The sequence below is a fragment of the Gambusia affinis genome, linkage group LG05 (genome assembly GCF_019740435.1).
Source record: "Gambusia affinis linkage group LG05, SWU_Gaff_1.0, whole genome shotgun sequence".
Taxonomy (NCBI): Eukaryota; Metazoa; Chordata; class Actinopteri; order Cyprinodontiformes; family Poeciliidae; genus Gambusia; species Gambusia affinis.
The window spans coordinates 2,070,588-2,093,564 of record NC_057872.1 but is presented as its reverse complement, the minus strand read 5'-3'; the positions used below and the strand labels follow the sequence as shown (position 1 = coordinate 2,093,564).

Here is a 22,977-nt window from a genome sequence, read left to right as displayed (position 1 = left end):
AGCAGCACTCTGGCTCACTGCATGAACAGTTGTAAGTAGAGAGATGTGTGGATTGGAACCTCAGGATATTTTACTGAGTCCATGTTCATTCTCTTTTTGCACAGATTTAAACTCAATACAATAATAAACCCATAAACAACAAACTGTATCTGACATGGACATGACTTACTGGACACAAATTGCAGCTTTCTGACAGCGATAGATGGAAGGTGCTGATGGCTCACTGGGTGAGGCAACACTCTAAACCTAACTACATGTTTTGTGTGTCTTTAATAGGATCAACTTTTTTATTTGGTGTGGAAACCATGGTGACAGCTACTCTATCTCAGAACTAATAAGCTGAAAGAGAGGCCTTAGATGGTTAGAAAGTTGGTTGTGGCATTGCCAACTGGCAGTGCCACAGGTGTGTAACAGTTTTTCAGTTGTTTTAATGAAAAGAGTGAGGACGGCAAGAATGTTCCCAAGAGGAAGAATTTGGATGGAGACAGAAATATATGGAGTTTTGTGGTGGGAGCTATTTAATAATGTTACAGGTTGTATATCTGCAGAGTTACTGTCCTATATGAACTAACCTATTGGATAACAACCTTTTGGTTGTTACAAAAAATATAATGTTTTCAGGAGCTCATAGAGCAAAATTCTGAAAAAGAAAAGAAAATGTGTTCTCCATCAAGATGACTCATCAGTCACATCTGGTGTTTTGTAAAAACGTTGTAAAGCAGAAATGCATTGCCCTTGGAATGCAACAGAATTCCAAATCCAGTATTTTGAAGTCCTGTTTTTTGTTGTTTTTTCTTTTTTCTTTTGTTTTTTTTAATTAAGCTCTCAAAGATAACTATTATGTGATTTTGTGTATGAAAAAATATATTTTTAACTGCTTTAATCAACTCCTGCTGTGCTGTGCATTATATTTTGTGATAATATTGCAGGTTTATAATATACTTTTAATGTTATAGTATATATATATATATATATATATATATATATATATATATATATATATATATATATATATATATATATATATAAAGCAACTACACCCTGAGGACAGTTCAAAAATGTCCCCTAAAAATCCAAACTGATGTTCTATTTATGTCCTTGAATTGTTAACGTAAACTTTTACTACTATAACAATAAAGTTCAGCTTTATCTTGAAATCAGAATCATTGGTGTCAGCAAAATATTCATTGGGGGAAGTTTTCCAAGGCTGGAAGAGTTTGTAGGAAAGGACTTACCACTTTTTTGAACTGGGTAGTCTTGGATTTAACAGTTCTTTACACTTCAGGGATTTTTTTTATAGTGGATCGAATTTGGCTTTTCACATTCCAATGCTTCATGAGTAAAACAGGGCATTATATTAATCTGGACTCTGAACATTCAATTGTATAACAATTCAACTAAAATAAGATGCATTGTTTAGATGAGAAAACATAAAAGCACAGTATATGTTCAAGTGAAAAGAAATCAAAACTCTTCTGAAACAGCATCAAAGCAACATCAGACACATTGTGTTAAACTAGCTTGTACAAAACTGTGGGGTATAATAAAGATATTGAGGACTGACAGAATCACTCAATGTTCCTTTGCCAATAATGATGGGCTGCAGCTCTGACTCATCCTTCAAGAGTGCTTTTACATTTCTTTTCAAGAGAATATTCAGTCACATTTCAAAACTGACTTTCCATCCTTATTTCTATTATTGTGGAAATATTACCTGCTGAGCAGTTCCTTTGAAGCTAAATGCATGTCTATATGATTTTGGTACCCATTTGGCACATATATGGGTATGTTCCTTTCTTTCCTTTCCTTATTTCTTCCCTTTCCTTATTTCTTCCCTTCCTTTCCTTTCTTTCCATTCCTTTCCTTGATTTTCCTTTCCATTCCTTTCCTTTCCTCTTTGAAATCCAATGCCCAGCATTCTTCTTCTATATGTGAGGGAAAAGATACTTCCTTACATAGATGACAGAAATTGATAAAAAAAAAAAATAATATCTGAATTTATTAAGATGGCACTTCTTTCATCTTTGGCCGTTGCAATCATTTCTGTGCCCTCAAGCCCTAAAAGCAATCATAGTAGAGTCAGACTAAATGAAAGTTGTATTTTTTTTTATTGTATTGAAGATGTAAAAAGAAAAAAAAAAACTTTTGATGAGGAAAATATATTACAAGTTTACAAGTTGTTTTACCTTACAGCTGGTGGGAGGTGGTTTAGAGGGGACTGGTTTGGTCATGTAAACGTTGGGCTGATGTACCGCTACATGAAATGCTTTTTCATAGTGGACATTCAATGCATTTATAAGTTGTTTAGTTGTTTATTGAAATTATTCAAGGAATAATTAGTAGATGAGTATTTAATCTATATTCAGAACATTATTCTCATGGTTATTGTTAGGTCACAAGAAATTAGATTGTTGCATTAGACAATGTTTCTATTTAAATCTTTAGTAAAATACATATTAAAGATTTAAAACTTTACCAGAAATGTCTATTATTTCTGATAATGTCAATATGTGCATTTTGTTCAATTAGTCATGATCTTCAAAAGGAAACATTAGACTGTGGTATTTCTATGTTACAATACACTGCGGGAACCTTCAGCACCTTTTATTAAAATATTTTAACCATATACATGTGTCTGAGTATGTATATGGGATTATAATAAGCTATTAATTGGAGAAATTCACAAAGAAAATTATAACTTGCACCTGATTCTTGTTCCCAATAATAACTGTTGCTGAATATTTTAATGTGATCATACTGCTCTGGATGAAAGAACTGTTCATATGAATCATGGATAGCATAAAATGAATATAATATTTATCCATGATGACTGACAACATATACTACAGTCTGCTAGATTTTATTCCAAAATTTAAGAATGTAATTCTTTAACATGGTCTGAAAAATCCCATGCTGTTTTATGAAATGATGATTTGATATCTTTCTGGTGCAGCTGTTGCTAAGATTATTTTAGTCTGGAACATCTGTAGAGAGCTGACCTCTTACCTACTAAGATCCTTTAAACAACTCCCTGCCTGTTCTTGTCCAGTGCAGTGAAAGCAGTAGCATGCATGTTCTTGCATTTTTCCATGGAAGCCATAACTTTGCTCAGTTATGATGAGTGAGACGGTTCACTTTTTTAACCTTTGCAGCCATGCTGGGAGAGACAGCATGATCAGTGTTTGTAGCTCCCACTTTGATCACTCCATGCCTGCTGCCTCTAAAAGGATTCTCACCAAACATGACCATGGGAAAAACATCTACTCATTTTCTAAATGCCACAATCTGCTGACTTTTAGTCACACTTTGAGGCTTTTACAACTGAAAAGCCACACTTGTAGACTTATCAGGGCTTAATTTGCCTGAAAAAAATGCTTCCTGTTAGCCTTAGAAACAACACCATCTGTGTCTCTATGGATAAAGCAGGTGTCAAGACACACCTTTCAGCTTGATGACCATCATTAACAATGAAAGTCATAATTCAACAAGAATGCTCAAGGTGACCTTGAGTCAGTAAGTTGAAACACTGTGCTGCTTTCATTTGTTTGAAAGGACCAGAGAGATTGCCCTCTCTGCACTTATTTTATTAGACCACTAGTGGCAGGTGACATTGCTGCCTCACATGCATACAAATGTCACAGTGAGCAGGTGATGGTCCTGTGGAGAAACTATTCAATGTTCTACTAATTCCTGTCTTTAATCTGGGTTTAGGAAGGGTTTGTTCTCCTTTCCCCCAAAATCCCTCACCCTCATTTCCAACCTGGCTGGGGGTTTTCTTTGCAGAGCATTCCATCATGCAAGGAACTTAGCATGACCTTTCAGTTGAACTATTCTCAAGAAAAAAAGAAAAAAAACAGCCTTAATGTTTCAACAGGGTTGGGTTCTTTACATCTTTATACCTACAGTAATGTTGTAGCAGGAAATGTGATATAACTAGAGAACATCGTTTTATTGTTAAGAGTGAAGCATAATAATATAACAAACACAACTGTCAGACATAAAGTTTGATGTCAGAATGCATTTGCTGCAGGTACAATCTGTTCATTCAGAATTTACCATTCCAAAAGCAATTACACAGAATACTCTCTTCTCTGAATGGCACAAAACATTTTGTGGAAGAGTAAACTACCACAATTATTATACTGGAAAATAAGGTACCCTGGAGAGTCTCTTAAGGCGTATCTTAAGATGTAGCTTTCCATTTAAAAAAAAAAAAACAACATAGTTTGCGATTTTGAGTTCGTTTTGAAATGAATTCCTTTTCACCATTTAAAGTACCTCAAATTAGAGCACACTAGCATGCCAAGACCACTGTTTCTCTCCACATGCGTTCTTCCACTTCATGCAAAAGAGTATTCAGTAACAGAGTCAGTTTAGAATTATCAATATTTTTTCTATTTGCTAAATGCCACAGTAATAACAAAACATGTCAGAGATTTATTTCTTAATATCCTCAGCATTACAAGTGTATACAGAATAGCTTTCTAGTATATTTTCTTAATTTCCCACTGAACAGCAGACCACAGCAGCGTCTGTTTTAAGCCATGAACCTCTTCAAGCTAAAACAGGTCCACACAGCACACAGTCCCTTGTCACTTCTTCTATTTCACAAAAAATCCAATAGTGTTTTAATACTATTAGTAAAGAGTTAACAAAAGTAATTGTAACATCCCATCAGCAGTGGGATATCTGTCTCCTCAGGACTCTGGGCAGGTCTCCAGTGAATTGGTAATGATTTTCCTGACTGGAGTGGAAGAGAACAGCCTGAGGACTTGGCCTGAGATAAGGACAAGTAATGATCTTTGGCCAGTGAGTGAGGCATGCTGTGGCCATTTCCACTCTTGTGGTCTAATTCTGCACTCCAACAAATGCTCTGCATGGAGTCATTGCCTCACTCAGGGATGTGTGCTGGAAGTCCCACAGAGGGAGACTAAAGCTCAGTGTCTGGGATGTTCTGGGAAGTTCCTTAGGGGAAGCAAGTGCTGTCCTCCACTATACCATTTAAAAAGACCAGTCTTTCATTCTGGTAAGGGGAGGGGAAGAGAGGGTATCGAGGCTGGGGAGGGGGTGAAGGAGCTTCCTGGCTGTGTCTGCAGGTCCGTAACAGATGGCCAACTGGACAGCCACAATGGGGCCTTCTGGTGCCATCCTCATGCTACATATGCTTCACCCTCCGGCTATGACTTCCTAGCGATTGAAACTTCTCACAATATTTCACAGCCGTCACCATGACTACACAGCCTTAATGGCTGAACAGACTTCAGCATGGATCAGCACAAACACACAGCAGCATTAACAACCTCTTCAAAGCGTAAAACACCATATGTGAAGGAGTTTAAAGCTGGTTGTTGGTTATTTGTTTAAGAGACTTAACACAAACATGGATAATGGACAGCTGTGATAACTGCCTTTCAATATTTGTTCACTTTCTGATTTCTTGGATCCAGATGAATACGGTAATTAATTTAATTTCTTTCTATTTATGACAGGATAATCAGGGACATTTCCAAGCAATGCTGAGCAGTCAACTGGAGAATCAGAATGCAGAAGTTGGGTGGCTTTTTTCAAATGATTAGCCCTGTCTGATTTGTGGAATACTTTGAGGGCAAACAGAGTTGATTTTATTGTTATCAAAATGGTTCTATGGAGTGTGGTCAATGAACTACTGATGCAAGTGGACAGAACAGAGAGCATAAAGTACTTTGAAGGAATTTAACCAGGATCACAAAATCATCATTCAAGCCAAATCCATTGGTTTACATTCAAGGCAAAAACACAAAGTTTGATCAACTTTTAAAGAATTACAATATCATACAACTGTTAGGGAGTGGTAGGAGGATGATGGTGTAGCATGTTTTCCAATGATATTGTGTGAGCAAACTTATTTATGTGTGATTTTAATTGTTTTTTATTTAATAAAAACAGAAATTGAAAAATTTTGTTTTGTTGACAAGTGGAATACTTACAAATTTTTGCACATTTCTGAAACAGCTGGTGTTGAAGGTATGGCAATGAGATGCACAACTATTATTCAGGAATGCCATTGAGCACTGACAGAAAAAAAGAATTGGACAGAGTTTAAACATTAAGGCCATTCTAAAACTGACCATCACACTAACACTTTACTGCATAAGAAAAATGGTTGCAACAGACAAGTATAGAGGTCACTGATTACATGATCACTATTCAAATCTTGCACCAGCTGTGACTTTCTGGATCAAAGACAATTGGTAGCTGGTAAAACTGCTTAATCTTTTAACTTTATATTTTGGTCAGACACATGACTAATTACAAAGAAACAACACAAACACAGCTGCTCATTATCAGCATTCTGTTGTTCTATCACTCCATTCTCAGGGGAAAGTAAACCGTGGCATCTCTATGCCCTTGCCAATACTTTGTGAAACAAACAAAGTTGTGAAGCAGAACTAGGAACTAATTTCATTAGCGGCTGCCATTTGTGACTGATTACAGGGTGTTCTCAGTGGCGGGCAAGGAGGTCTAAGGTTCTAAGAGGTTAATAACCAGTAACAATCAATTACTCACCCAATTTGATATGATCAATGGGATTTCCAGTCAGACAGACAAGAAGATGAGGCGAAGAATACAATAAAACCTCAAACATGCTGAGCAATGAGCAACAACTGAGCTGCACATACATGTTTTATTCTATAAGTTTAATCTATGAAGAATGCACTGTATCCCAATGCACATCATGGTGATAGTCTGACAAAGAATCAATGCTCCTCAAATTATTCCACCATTTTTTCACTTTACAGCCTCAAACCTAGATGTTTTCTCTGTGGAGTTTCATGTGAAAAACCTATATAAAGTGATCTAAAATGGTGAAGTTGAAAAGAAAAGAAACATGATTTTTAACCTTTTAAACCAATAAAATCTGAAACGTGTGAAGGGGATTTGTATTCAGCCTTCAAGAGCAATATATTACAAAACCACCTCTCCATGCAATAACAACTAAAAGTCATTCAGGAATTCTGTCTCTGGGTACATACAAAATAATTAAATATTTGTTCACTCTTCTTTGCAAGATAACTGAAAGTGCACTCAAATCAGATGAAGAACATCTGTTAAGTGGAATGTTGAAGTCTTGCGGGAGATTCTCATTTCAATCCACATTTCATTCACTCTGCCTGCATGCTTAGAGTGGTTATCCTGCTGAAGGGTCAACCTCTAACCCCAGCCCTGTAACAGGTTTTCTTCCAGGGTTGTCCTGATTTAGCACCAAGCATCTTTCCATTAACTCTGACCAGCTTCCCTTTACCAGCTGAAGAACGGCATTGTCCTGTGTCGGGAAAACCAAGACAACAAGAGTTTTTTGTTGTTGTTGTTGTTGTTGTTGTTTTTTTTATTTTTCTGGAACAGTGATGTCCAGTGTCTGACCTGTCTTTGGTGTTCGCGATGTTGTTTCTTCACTAACATTGTCTAACCAACCTCTAGATCTGATTTCCAAGTATAAAAGTAAAGGGGGATAAATATATGCCAACTACACTCTTCAGATTTGTATTCTAATAAAGGGGTTTTTAAAATGATAATTTTTATTCCTCTGTCCAGTAATTATATCATGCTAGTGTTTCACATCCAAATTAAATACATTGACGTTTGTGGTGCTATTAATATGAGAAAATATTAAATGTTTCTTAGGTCTGAAAACTCTTGGACGGCAGCTAAAGACCATTTATGAACACAGGATTGGAAGATATTTGAGCAGATGCAGCACGATAAGAAACAGATAAAACCAAATTCCTCAGCAGAATAAATCATGCTCCATGTGCATTGTCAAAAAACCCCCCAAAAAAAACACTGTACACAATTGATATTTTAATTAGTGCCACTGGTAGGGCTTTGTGTATTTCCATGCATCTCCCTCTCTGTGATCACTGTTGGTTTTATGATATCTAAACCTCAGTCCCACTATTATTCACGAAAGAGAGAGTCTGGCTTTGTACCTGAGGTGGCTTAGTCTCATGTAAAAATTAAATAAATAAATAAAAAATATTATTTTCTTTCTTTATTCCAATCTCCATTTATTTTGAAAGAACTTATATCAAAAAGCCTAAGGAATCCTTGTAGGCTTCTATGTCCAAGGAGATAGAAGGATATCTATATAAAGTTAGATATCCTTGCATTGGCCTCACTAATGCATATTAGTGAGGCCAACAAATGCACAGGTAAAAAGACACATGGTGTGCCAACGTTTTTGCTATATTTTGCACACGCACAAATAAATTTCAGCAAGTCAGATTTTTAGAGATCGTGTTTATCCAGAAAATTGCTACCGATCACCTTTAATGAATGTAAAGATCCTTACTACAAACAAAATAGCTATCAAAAAAATCTAGAGTATATCTATTCAACAGAGCTTTCCTAAGGGAGAAAAATTTGACAATGTTCTCAATCCATCCTCTATGTATGGTATTTAATTATCCTTCTTCATTTCTATCTTTATCTGTCGCCCTCCCTCTTTCAATTTTTATAAACTGTATCTTTCTCTGTGTATAAGCCTAAATACAGTTTTTGTTAATTCAGACTTTAGGATAAATTATGTTCATATTTCTTATTATAATTTGTTTATTTTGATAAAAATGATAACTAGTTAAATCTTTATTGCATAGTAATTTATTATATTTGACTACACTAAAGTCTTGTAAATTTGCATATCTAATTGGAGTTAAGGATTTTAGGGTGCGGCTAGCCAGAGTCAGTTGGGCAGTTGAAGTGGAGCCACACAGCTTTTTGACCTCACTCTTTTTCTCTTTAGATTTTTGTGGAAAAGTAACCGTTTTTTTTATTTCTGAAGTAAACCATCCATCCATCCATCCATTTTCTATACACCCTTCATCCCTAATGGGGTCGGGAGGGTTGCTGGTGCCTATCTCCAGCTGCGTTCCGGGTGAGAGTCGGGGTTCACCCTGGACAGGTCACCAGTCTGTCGCAGGGCAACACAGAGACACACAAGACAAATAAACATTCACACCGAGTGAGAATTTCGAGAAACCAATTAACCTGACAGTCATGTTTTTTGACTGTGGGAGAAAGCCGGAGAACCAGGGGAGAACCCACGCATGCACAGGAAGAACATGCAAACTCCATGCAGAAAGACCACGGGTCGGGAATCGAACCCAGGACCCTCTTGCTGCAAGGCAATAGCTCTACCAACTGTGCCACTGTGCAGCCCCTTCTGAAGTAAACCATTTAACTATATTAAGATGATCCAGTCTTTTTTTGTTTTGTCATTTTTGTCATCAAGTGGACTGAATGAGAAAGCTGGAGAGCGTCAAGCTTATGGCTTCTTTATTTAGGAAACTACACTCTGTAATTATCAGGTTTATTTCCTTACCAAGTTCAGACAGTCAGATTATTTCCCCTCTGAAAGCCAAACCTGGTCAAAACTTTTATTCGGTGATGACAGGATTTTAGCTGCGTGTCAGGTCAGGGCAGGACGCACTTGAGCTAATTTGTACAGTCGGCCCTTCGCCGAATAGGACAGTTCCTCCCGCTACTGCTAGCTGGAAGTTAAAGATAGTTCTGCTTTTTTAACTAGGGTGAGCAGACGTCCTCTTTTTCCCGGACATGTCCTACTTTTCAGACCTAAAAAAATGTCCGGGGGGAATTTAAAAATCGTCCAGGATTTTGGTCAACTGCCTCAAAACACATTACATAGCTTACAGTGCATTGTGATTACATTGCCACTCAGTTCCACTACTCCATTCCAGGTTTCTTTGTATGGCAAAGAAATCGGTAGCACATGTGTGTCCGCCGATTCTACCCCCACCCCCGTTGGCACATGTGTGTCCGCCGATTCTACCCCCACCCCCGTTGGCACATGTGTGTCCGCCGATTCTAAGCCCCCTGATCTAACCCCCCAATTCAGCCTGATCTGAAACCTGATCAGAAACTCTACATACAGGTGGAGGCCTCAACAACTACCTGGATCTATGACTATATCACAAGCAGACCACAGTTTATGACACTGAAAGGTCATGTGTCTAACTAGGTGGTTAGCAGTAGAGGAGCTCCACATTGAACTGTACTCTCACCATTCACTCTGTAGACCTTAGCTTTCCAGAACTAGACAGTGTCTTGTCATCTACAAAAATACGGTACTCTAAAGATTCTGCAGTTGTTGGCTGTATCAGAGATGGACAAGAGGCTCAGTACAGGTCGCTTTGTGTCATGGTCAATCAACTCATCCCAATCTTGAATATGAAGAAGAGGTGGTGGAGGACTATAAACACCTCATTGTTCACCTTGTACTTCTGCTCAAAGAATACATTTTGGTAACGTAAACGGATTTTAAATATACCAGAAGTCTAAATATATGGGTCATCATCTATGTATAAGATAAATAAATGCATTTCTACTCTGTGTAAGATCTGTTTTGCTCTCTTTTATTATGGATCTTTCTCAATTTGCAACTAGGTTAATTTAAGTTAATATTTACTCTAGCAAGCAACAACAGCACAGCATTTCTCATGTTTGTGAAGTTCATGTCCTTTTGCTTGTCTTAGCCCATTACTTTGCGATTAATTAACATATTTGGTCAAATTACTTGTCTGGTCTGGTCTTTAATGTAGATCATAACTGTAGACATGTTTTGCCTTTACACCATTGCTAAGTGGGGATGAATAATATGCTTAAAAGAGTCATACCACAACCCTTCGATAAAAGTTGTAGTCCATGTAGAGGTCAGCCCTGGATTAAAGTAATCTGTAGGACATTTCCCAAAGGGCATTGGATTTACTTTGGAGTATTTAATACTAAAATATTCACGCAAAGTCAAGCAAATCTAATTATTTACATAGGGGAACTGTTTGGCAAAGGACAATAAAAAAATTCTGTCCATAACATAACAGATGGCAGTTCAGAATGGGAGCCATGTGGAAAAGTCATCCACAAATAATATGGAGCTTTTGGGTCTCATGTCATGCTGACACAGTTAAATGCCTGGATGTGGCTCTGAGCTTCAACATTGACAGCATTACAAACAGTCAGGAATAATAAAGGTCACTAACATTCTGTTAAACATGGAAATAAATACCAATTAATGACATAATAAAGAATAACAGCATTACTAGTTTACATAATCCACAGTACTCCTGGAATACTGTGGATTATGTTCCTATAATTCTTTTAATTATGCAGTTATGTCATTCCAGCACCTTTTTGTGCCTCCATACAGGTGCAGTTGGCTCGAGTTGGCATATGATTGGTAGCTTTTTAAAGAGCTGTCCCTTTTATTATACAGTGGAATTGGAAGGTATTATTCTGATGCTTCACCTTTGACATGATGCTAGAACAGTCTTATAGGACTTTACATGCATACTGTAAGTCATAAAATTGCATTTAACTGAAAAAGAGACATAGATTTAACTTGACTTGCTTTGATGATTTGCAAAAACTCAAATAAAGAAAGTTCAGTGAACATTTGCATATTTTATGAAGTATGAATATGAATTTAAATCAAGTAACTAAATAGGTTTATTTCTCTTCATTAAGAAAATCCAAACTTGTTTTTTTTTTTTTTTTTTTAGGCAACAAGTTTGCATATGGTTTTTAAGTAAGGAGAATTCATTAGACTTCACAGTTTAGAAAGGTTGTTGGAAAATATTCTCTCTGTTATTTGGCCAGGGAGAAATCATACTAGATCAAAAATAAATAAATAAATTAATAAATATGACATGAAAAGTTAATATGAGGCCCATTTGATTTACAAGTTGCATGTTCTTGGTGCACAAACAGCCAAAAGTTGTATTAGCTACAATCCATGCAATTTATGTAAACTGATTAGTCTGAACAGAATGTGAGTCTCTGCTTAGTTTTACTGTCAGGTTTCATTTTCATCATTTGCTCCTTTTATGCAGAAATGAGTCTGCCTCTGGGAGTGTTGTATTCCGTTTTTTTAAATAATTAGATAACAGACTAAAGGTGAATCTATACCTGGCATGTTAAAGCTGGAATGACATAACTGCATAATTAAAAGAATTATAGGAACAGATGAAGGGTTGGATGAAGAAAAAAAAGAAAAAAAAGAAAATGTGCCAATTTTTCACAATCGTCACATGGGTCTTGTCGTCAGCACCAAGGCTTGACCACTTTGTCCAGCCCTCTAAGCCATTATGCTATAAACATACACAGATCACCAACTTCAATGATGAAGCAGTGCTTGATAGACTGTGAAAGAAAGTTTCCCAGTAATCTACTGTTAGTGAGTATCCCATAAAAAAAATTAAATATAAAGCATCACTAATGTCAGGATTCCAACAGCTAAAGAAGACCTAATGGATTACAAATACTTTGTGAAAGTTATTAGGAATAGCATTGAATTTTGCACCCACATTGATTAAGATTGTCTTCTGCAGCACACAAGTGGAAAACCACAGGAACTACTTGAAAGCCTTTTGCTCTGTTAATTCCAAAATTCTGAAGAAATTTCTTGAGGATCTAGGTTGGAGAACTAAAATGGCCAACAAACTCTGAGATGATATAGATGATTAGCCTGCTTTTCCTCAAAGTAAAGTCAGTTCTATCTCCTGATGTGTTTGGCAAAGATAATCAGTATGATAAATGCAGGTGGAGGCAGACACATTATCTCACTGATGGCTTCTGAAAATGCTGGTGAAAGGAATCCCTTATGCCTCATTTTCACGGAGCTGTGTGGTTCGGCGGTCTGTTTTATGGTGCGCCACATTCAAGTGAGTTTCCATTGCTGGGCAGACTCTTACTGACCCGGCAGGGTTAAATCCAAACACCTAATGTGTTCACATGCTAGTCCAAGAGCAAGTGTGTTGCTTCAGTATGTTTCATGTCTGTCACAAGCAGTAGCATTTTTTGATCCCCAATCAAGTGACTGTATTGTGTGGCACCAGTAGCTTCACCTATACCATCCCCCCACAGACAACCAACTGAAATAGGTTTAACAGTCACCCCACAACAGTGCAGTACTGTTAAGTAGAATTACACAACTCCAAGAGCTTCAGCAAAGCATTTGTATCTGGAAGACACTTTTGTGATGGTGATCTTATGCTTAACATAGACAGCACTTCACTCAGAAGCTCATCAATTCTTAGAAAGATCATGTACTTTATACATGATCTTTGGCCTCTCAAGTAGAAATCTGGTCAAATGTCACATTTTATTCTTAACATCACATTATAAAGATGGGAAAAAAATCTGTGAATAGTAAAAACCAGCCTTAGTAATAGTATTTAAAACTCATTTGTCTCCTTCTTAGAATTAAAAATAATTACTTTACAGACCATGTAAAGTAAATTGTTATCAATGACCAGTTGTAATTAATTTTGGAGTGGAGTCAACACTTTGCTTCAGCTGTCTTTCATTATGTGCCCTCTTTCTTCAGGTCATCTCCCACTGGGAATGGGAGCTAAAGCTTCACTCTTCAAGAATCTACTCCTTCTTGCCCTGTGAACCCTGAACCTTTGTGACTTTATGTTCCTGTTTTAAAAAGTCAGAGATAAATAATATGGCAGAAAGAGGAGAGGAGGAGCATTGATATTTCCCCCAGGCAGGTATGAACGGATTGGTTACTATAAAAAGAAATGACCTGATTTGAAAACTGAAAAAGATTGGACCCAAAATGATCAAAACATCAAAGGTACACAACTTGTTTCTATGCACTGTAAATGAGGCAACTTTAATTTCTGATTTCAGACCTGAGAAGAGTTTTACTGTTGGAGCCTTAAAAGAGAAGGAGTTTTACATGTTGACATCATTTACAGTAAACACTGCAACTCCAAAAGGTGGCATTCACGTTTGAACGTCTCATTGTGTTCTGGACACTACGTTCTTGTAGTCCACTTTACTGACATCCTTTGCATTGAATTGCACAGCATATACTTTGTATACTCTTTGTAAGCAAAGTCCAGCTTTTTACAGCTCACACAGGATCTTTGGAGAACAGAACGGAAAGACATGCAGTAGTCCCCCAGCCATGCTTCCTACTCCACATATAACTCCTGCACTAAATCAGAGGAAAACACAGACTCATCTCCTCCTCACACAGCTCCAAGACAGACTAGTCCACGCAAACACTCCCGCGTCACCCACAGCCTGAAGGAACACAGTTTTTACAGATAGATTTCTACAGTATGAACATCTGTGCTCTATTGTTGTCTACAGAAAAGCCCTTTTAAGGCCTCCCATCCCCCTCATTCTTGCCTCCTCTCTCTCTCCTCCCCTCTCTGTGCTGTTCGGCTTCAGCATCCCTCTGTAAGGGCAGAAAATGATAAGGTGAGGAAGAGCAATCACTCCAGCTTTACCTTTCAACGCCGGGAGTGATGTAAGGGATTCAGCTGAGACGTTTCTGCTTCTGAGTGTTGGCTAATAACATCATATGACCACAAACCACCTGCTCCCTCTGCTCGGTCATATGACAAGCTTTAGCTCTGGAACAGCACTCTGGGATTTGTAGTTTGCTTGAGTAGATAAGACCAAGTGTTTCAGATAAAAACATTTTGCCACTAATATTTGCTATTTAGAGCTCAGGAGAACTCTTACTGATTCTAACTTACTAAAAAACTGAATTACAGAGCTCACACAAAATGCTTTTATAAATTATTATTATTATTATTATTAGTAATAGTAGTAGTAGTAGTAGTAGTAGGAGTAGTAGTATTTCTGAACTGGGTTTGAACCATCCAGGGTCACATTCTGCAGGTGCAAATACCAGACTTGTGAAGTAAACTGAAACTTTATAAGCAATGTACTTTCATCTTTTCTTCACTTCCCTGGTCTAGCTAGGAGAGTTATTGCACATATTCTTTGCTTAATCTCTTAATAAAAAAATGCATTTTGATTCGTTCTTGATTTATTCAGTGTTTCACCTTAGGTAAGATTTGTTTATTCCTTTAACACTGATTTCTACAAAAATAATGACAAACACACAAAAAACATGACATAAAATAGGTGTCTATGCTACAATGTTAGATGCAAAATTACAACAAGACAACATATTAGGAGAAAACCCATGGAGTCTCCAGTTTGTTTCAGTAGTTGCCAGGAAGGACAACTGACAACTACTGAAACAATGTGTGAGGTATATATACAGAAGCAGAGCTCAGTCACCATATGGACACAATTTGATAAAAATTATTAAAAAATAGGAGGAAACCAACACCTTTAAAAAACTAAAGGTCCTTTACACCATAACAATAAATGCACTTCCAGTCTCGTTCTAACCTTTAATTGAACAGGGAGGAAGATTACAGTGTGGTGCATATGTGTAAAGACCAATAAACCCCTAGTCCTCCATTTTCTACATTCTGTAGGGTCCAGATGGATTGTTCGATTCATGATAAAAGTGCACCCAGTCATACCTTTGCAAAGCTGCATCTGAGCAAATTTATGATGTACACTTTATAGACAGGACCAGTAGACAAGTGTCATTATAATATGAATCCCCATGTTTGATTTAAACCAAACACAGCAGAAAAATAAAGACAACTCATAGTAACTGTCAATAATATTGACAAAGGGCTATTTAATAGAGTTTATTTTATTAATATCTACACTGCACTATAAAAACTGATATGAAAAAAAACCTGAAATATTCTTGTTGGTCTTTAGATGACAATTGACTAACTCCCCACAGAAGACAAGCAGAAGAAAGAAATTAAACCATTTCCATTCTCTCTGAGCTCTAGTAGGACAGTGTAAACAACAATATCAAAAACAGCACTGGGGTCTAGTAATAAAATATTTATCCTATTTTGATTCATAACATCACTTTTCACAATTCATAACATCTAACATCATTTGACATTTTTAGCTGTGCAGGTTTCCTGCTATGATTTGATCTAAAACTAGTCTGGAGAAGGAATGTTGTTAAAGTTCAGGTTGGTTAGGAAAAGGGTTTACTTGAGAAAAGGAAAAATGATTATGGTAAATATTTTCATTCAGGAGTTGCTTAGCACTATTAGATGAGAAAATGTCCTCATACAGGACTTAACAATGGCATCCTTAAAAGCAGTAGGGAAGATGGAAATCAGAAGAGACTACTCTACAATACTCAGAATAACAGAAATATTACACATTCAAAAACGGTCCTGTATTTAATGGTTGATGTTGGACCCAAATGCAGAGAAATGGAAGCAGCAAGGAGATTTAAAGAAAAGTATTTAAAAAATCAAACTTACGAAAAACATAGAAAGCAGAGAAAGCCAGACTTGAACAAAAACTAATCCACAACAAAAAGCCAGCAGGGAGATGGGGAGAATGCAGGGGAGCTGGGGAGAATGGGGGAGCTGGGGAAGTAACAGGAAGAACCAGGGAGGAGTGAATAAAGGACGTGTGATTAAATACTGGGAGGGTTAATACTGGAACAATAGACATGAGCTGATGAGCTAACAGGTGAAGATGTGATGGGAGAGAGAGAAAGAGAAAGTGACACAATTGGCAAGGGAGAGCATAATGAGGTCAAGGAGATGATCTAACAAAGTAACTAGACATAAGAATCATTATAAGATTATGGTAAATAAAAATGACAAGACACATGAAATAATCAACTAGAACCATTGAGAAGGAACTGAAGTAAAAATGAAAAAAAAGGCCGAACTAATAGAAATAAGAAACTGGAACACAAATATTAATAAAACCCAAAACAAACAAACAAAAAAAAAACATCCTGACATATCCTGAGATCCTGACAAAAACAAAAAAAAGTTGTGTTGACCCCAAAGGGAAATTGAAAAACATTTGTAACATATTTTTCTGATAATAAGCCTCTACTTTTTTTCAATGCTTTGAACCATACGGCTCATAGCCCGGTGCAGCTTTTCTGTGGATTTTTCTTCAATGGCCACGGGGCTCGTTAGCAGGAAGTGAATCATTGGAAGTCAAAATTGGAAATCAAAGAAGAAAGTGCTAATTTTCATTTAGAACAAGCACATGCTAGCAACAGGCAAGATGGAGATTTTTTTTCAAACTCATACCCCGTCATCATGGAATAGCTGGGTGCAGCTTATATATGTACGTTTCCAGTTGTTTTTTGTTTTTTTAAACTTTCTGGATGCGGCTTATAGTGAGGTGCGTTCAATAGTTCAGAAAATGTGGTATGTGTATGATTCAGTGAATGCTAAACACAAATATATAGAATTTCTTAACCCATGGTGATGTTAAAACAAATCATCATGAACTGTTTAAAAGCATGAGTGATGGTGTGAAGGTACACGCAGGAGGAGTCATGCTGCCCACCTGCAGGCTCCAACCAAGCTGGAGCCCAGTATTGACAACCAGGCCAGCTGGACAGCATCTCTCAGCCAAATGTAAGCTTTGCCTCAGGCTTTAGAAGCAATATAGAGCTATGCCTTGTTGGCAGAACAAATAAAAGACAACTTAAATTTGAAGTGATTCTGCTACAATCAGAGCAACCATTCCTTTCCTCTGAATTAGGCCCCAGAATATTGTCTAAATGGTCCATGATGCTCCGAGCTGTATCATTTGATCAAGGAAAATAAGATTATGTCACCCATTATTGTAGGAACAAGAAGTTAATGTTGTATCCTGAGTTGAACATTATGTGCAAATAAAGCTGATTAAAATGTTCTCCAACCTCATGTGTGCAAACGATGGTTAACAGCTGAAAGGAGCTCAAAACAGGCAGAACTGATTGGGTGAAATCCCAATATCTGAAAATGATGTTGTGTATTAAATGTAATGAATATGTTTTGTGTAACCCAGAGAGCTATCCTAATTTGTTCAGGGAAGCATAATAGGTCACCTTTAAACAAGTTTAAGCATGGTTCTTCAGGATGCCATATAGCTCCGTGGTAGAGCAGGCACATCAGGACGTTGTAGTCCTCTTAGTATTGGTGGTTATCCCTGGTTTGATTCTTTTGGTTTGTGGCTTCTTTTTTTGTCTGTGTTTGCTTCTGTTTGTCATCATCTATGCTGTTATTTGGATATGTTGTCTGGTCTAGTTGGCTCCTGGAAAACAAGAGATAGTAAGAGAGTGAAAGCAGCAAAATGGTGTAGTTTCAGAAAATAAACTAACAGACTTTAAAATAAATAACTTTCCTTACATAACTATACAGGGGGGTGAAAATTACAATTTTAAGATAATCAAATACATTTACTGATTAAAGAGGGAGACAAAAAACAGTTTTCAAAATATTTCATTACAGAAATTGAGCTATACAAACCAACCTGGCCTTGGATGAAATTGTAATTATTATACATTGAATTACAGTGTAAACCATTCCAGGAGTAATCAACTTACCAAAATTATACCAAGAGGTCCAAAACAAAGCAAGAGCAGTATCTAAGTGAAATCATCCTGGCTGACCGGGTTTGAACTAGACCAGCCTGACATAGATGAGTCACACCAGCCATTAAAATCAATCATGAGCGCTGCGTCTCTGCTAATGTTTTGGAAACATTACAAATATTTTAACTCCATTATTATTCATGCATGGCCTTTTCAAAATCCAGATCTTAAGCCTTACCTAAAAGAGGATCTTCATACTCAAAAACCCTCCAGTGTGGCTGATTAAAAAAACAGTCCTGAACTAAAACCAACCTTAGCTAAATGACATTTGTATGGATTTGTAAAAGAAAAACAATAGAAGAAATGCATTTTGTTTTCACTATTGTTATCTTTGTTTAATATGTGCAATACATTTAAGTGTCACAATCAGTGGAGTGGAGGTGGTGAGGCAAATGCAGGAGATCCAAGATGAGGTGAAAATAAAATGATTTTAATGGCAGATATCCAGAATAAACACAGTCCAATAGATCCAGACACCTGGCAGCACAGCCGAGTGGAAGCCAGGGCTCGACACTGGTAGCACCAGGTAAATGAAGGAAAGACTGGATGCACAGACGACGGTGAAAACAGACGAAAGACAACTACACACGACTGCTAAGACAAGGACCCAACGAGGAACAAAGAACACAGGTGGGGTTAAATACACTGAGGGTAATCAAGGAACAAGACACACCTGGGAAACAATCAAGGGATAGACAGGACAACACCGAGACTCGGGGACACAGAAAAATAAATAAATAAATACACAGAGAACAACACAGATTACAATAGTTAGCGTCCTGATCCACACTCCATTCCAGTTGATGGCGGTAATGCACATCTAAAAGATGCTTGCCAACCGCCATAAAAAAAACAAGAAGAACACAGATTACAACATTAAGTATGGCAAAAAGCAGAAACGAAAGTTACTACCGTAACTACGGTTCTATGAATCCCGGATGACCGCCAGAGGCGGTGCTTCAAGCACTGAATGATCATTCTTGCGCATGCGCAGGTCGAGTACTAATGACAACAAAGTCACCTGTGACCTGCCGGGGACCCACGTGACTCTATATAGTCACGTGGCACCCGGCAATCAATCCCTCAATCTTCTCGCGAGAAGCAGAGATTCCGAGGGACCAAGCACTCTGGCGGTCATCCGGGATTCATAGAACCGTAGTTACGGTAGTAACTTTCGTTCTATTTCATCCCTACTGACCGCCAGAGGCGGTGCTTCAAGCACTGGATGACTCATATCAACAAGGTCACGAGGAATCAGCAACATTCAAGGGAAACGACTACACCACCCACACTAATGTGATGTAGAGGCACGCTGCTCCAGGATGCCTCGAAGCGGATGGGGTGCAGCCACATTCACCCTGTAGAACCAAGTAAAGGTACTAGGTGATTTTCAGGAGGCCGCACGGCATATAACATCTAACGGCACCACAGTCATGGCAGTAAACGATGTCGACATGCCCCTTGTAGAGTGGCACTTCACTCCCGCCGGCAGAGGCCGGTCCTGCAAGGCATAAGCCTTGGAGATCAATCCACAACCCAGTGTGCAAGTCGCTGCTTAGAAAGTGCCTGAACTTTCCGTGAGCCAGCGTAGCAAACAAAAAGGCTATTTGTCTTTTGGAAGGATGCCGTGGCATTGACATATGCCTCAAGGGCACGAACAGGCCACAGTGGTTCAGAGGGGCTACCGGTGTCAAACCGGGCAAGATGGAGCGGCTGGGTACTGCGTGCCGCCAGTGACACCTTAGGAATAATGCAACGTCAGACCACAGTGTAACGCCTGAGCCACCAGTCTTCCACCGGCAGTAGGGCTCAGCTGTCGATAGAGCCTGTAATTCCTCCATACGTTTTGCAGAAACCATAGCCAAAAGGAACGCTGTCTGCAGTGAGAGCCACTTGAGGTCTGCTGATGCCAGGGGCTCAATTGGGAGGGACCGAAGAGCCTCAAGCACAAGAGAAAGGTCCCACGCCGGTGCCACAGGGCGGTTGGGTGGTCGCAAACGCCGAGCACCCCTTAAAAACAGCACAACGTCCTTGTCTCTGCCCACAGAACAACCATTCAGTCCGACATGCCAACAGGAAATGGCAGCCACACACACCTTCAAGGTAGACGGAGACCGTCCTTGATCCAGTAACGCCTGCAGGAAGGTCAGTATGTCAGAAACTGAACACTGCACCGGGTCCCGCCTCTACGGCACCAGGTCGCAAAGACCGTCCACTTGCTAGCATAGACAGCTCGCATAGACGGCGCCCATGCATTAGCCATTGTATGCATTATGGACCCAGTGTATCTTGAGAAAGTGGACCCCGGCCTTGCAGGGGCCAAATCCAGAGCTGGAGCCGGTCCAGTGTGGGGTGCAAACTCTGATCCCCATCTGGGAAAGAAGATCACTCCTGGAGGGAGACGATCGGCAGCGAGCCGGGCGGAGCTCGCACAGTAGAGGAAACCAAGTCCTCGCTGGCCAGTAGGGGGCCACCAGCAGAACCCTGTGCCCCTCCTGACGCACCCTGAGGAGAGTCTGAAAAAGTAGGCTGAATGGTGGAAAGGCATAAAGGAGGGTCCGGGGCCAGTCGTGTGCCAGAGCATCGTGGCCCAGAGGGCTGCTGTTGTACAATGAGAACCAAAGGGGACAGTGAAACGCGTCCCTTGAGGCAAAGAGGTCCGCCCTGCCAAAGACCTTCCAGATCCACTCCACTACCTTTCGGTGAAGCTTCCACTCCCCTGGCATGTTCTCCGGCCCTGGGATGTAGGCTACTCTGAGGCTGGTTATGTATGGAGCTGCCCAGGTCAGAAGCCGTTGAGTCAAGCACGACAGTTTCCATGACCTGGTTCCCCCCTGGTGGTTGATGTGGAAAACCACAGTGGTGTTGACTGACATCACCAGCACATGCTTCCCCTGCAAGCCTGGAAGAAAGCTCTGAAGAGCCAGAAGTACAGCCCGTAACTCTAAGACATTGATGTGTTCCCTGCTCTGCCGCTGGGGTGACAGGCAAGCAGTCATTGAGATGGAATCCATGGCAATGCCCAGGAAGACAGTCTCCTGTGAGGGAGTCATACTGCTTTTCTCCATGTTCACCTGCAAGCCCAAGCATCCCACATGATGGAGCACTAACAGAGTATCTCGAACCGCCTGGTCCCGTGTCACGGCACAACTGAGCCAGTCGGCCATATATGGGAGGATCCTTAATCCCTGTGCCTGCAGAGGAGAGAGGGTCGCTGCAACACATCGGGTGAACACCCTGGGAGACAGTGAAAGTCCGAACGGGAGGACCCTGAACTGGAAATGCCTCCCCTGAAAAGCAAAACGAAGAAACCGCCAATGGGGCGGAGCGATTGGAACGTGAAAATAAGCATCCCTGAGATCTATGGAAGTGAACCAATCGCCCGGGGAAATCACCTGCAACACTTCCTTGTGGTCAGCATATGAAAAGGCATGGCCTTCAAGTACACATTCAAGTACACTCCGAGGTCCAAGACTGGACGCAGGCTCACGGTCTTCTTCAGAACAAGAAAATACATGGAATAAAAGCCCCCTGGATCCAGCAGGGGGTCCACAGGCACTATAGCACCCTTGGCCAGCAAGGTGAGGGTTTCTTGGTTCAGTGCCTGTGCCTTCACCGGGTCGCGGATCACAGTCATCCTGACCCGGCCGGGGATAGGTGGCCGGCGGCGGAACTGAAGACGGTACCCCACAAGTCCGGGGTGTGGGCAGCCCAGAAGCTGAGCTGTCCCGGAGTAAAATAACCGACTGCCGGCAATTAAGGCATCATCCACGGGCCCCCCGGCCCTTTGAAGGCCTGGGAGGATGCCGGCCAGACTGAGCGGCTCGAAAGGGATGAAAGGATTTTGTCCCAGCTCGGTCTGGAGCTCTGTTTCTCTGAGCTGGAGCAGGTCCCTGGACCAATCTCTGACCTGGTACCAGACCCTGGGGCTTAGTGGAAGAAGGAGAAGGCCCTGAGGACCTCCGTGAAGGACCCGAAACTGCCCAGGTGCTGACTGGCTGGCGATCACACCTGTGAAGCCCTGCCAGCAGCTCTTGCTTCTTTACAGATTAGTGTTCCTCAGGCCCAGCCTATGGCTTCCAGCGCCTTCTTTAAGCGCAGTAGATCAGAGACTGCCTTTGTGGTAACTCCCTCGGCGGAGTATGTGCGGGAACTACATGCTTGCTGGTCAGACACCAAGGCCCTTTCACGTCTGACAACGGATGGCAGGGTCCTGGCAGCTATGCAGAAGGCACCCAGGGTTGGCTTGGGGCAGATGCCAGTGGTGGAACCGGGCATTGCCTCTCTTATTATCCCACCTGATGAGGCTTTGCAGCCCAATGCCCGTTGTCTGCGTCCTCCGTGCTGTATTACCGGCGACCTTCTCTGCAAGGCCTATGACTCTGGGGCCCGCATGGGCGGATTGGGAACTCTCTCTCCCCATGCTGGCCCTGTCTTCCTCCTTGGAATCTGTTCCACTGGACCATGCCACGCAAGGCCTGGTTGATGCATCTCTGCAGGCCTTTGCTCTTATGACGAGGAACTTGGACGCACACTCTCCACACAGGTTCACGCCGCGCCAGGTCTGGTTGGCGCAGTCACCACTTACTGAGCCTTGTAGGAGGACCCTCCGGGCCCTGCCTGTGGATCTGGGGGATCTTTTTGGTTCTGCGGCACTGGACGCCTTGGACCGTACA

General features: G+C 40.2%; 1 protein-coding gene and 1 pseudogene across 5 annotated transcripts in view; both read right to left on the bottom strand.

Moving 5' to 3' along the window:
- Positions 1-14,397, bottom strand: part of tsnare1 (T-SNARE Domain Containing 1) — a 143,021-nt gene extending 128,624 nt beyond the window's left edge. For 3 of the 5 annotated variants that reach the window (XM_044116732.1, XM_044116731.1, XM_044116734.1), the window contains exon 1: positions 14,298-14,383. The gene's annotated coding sequence lies outside the window, so the exon portion shown is untranslated. Of the gene's footprint in view, positions 1-14,297 lie in introns of all 5 variants that reach the window. The other 2 variants (XR_006370619.1, XM_044116729.1) reach the window with 1 other exon arrangement.
- A 6,159-nt stretch (positions 14,398-20,556) lies between these two features.
- LOC122831056 lies at positions 20,557-22,724 on the bottom strand (annotated as a pseudogene).
- Positions 22,725-22,977: the final 253 nt, after the last annotated feature.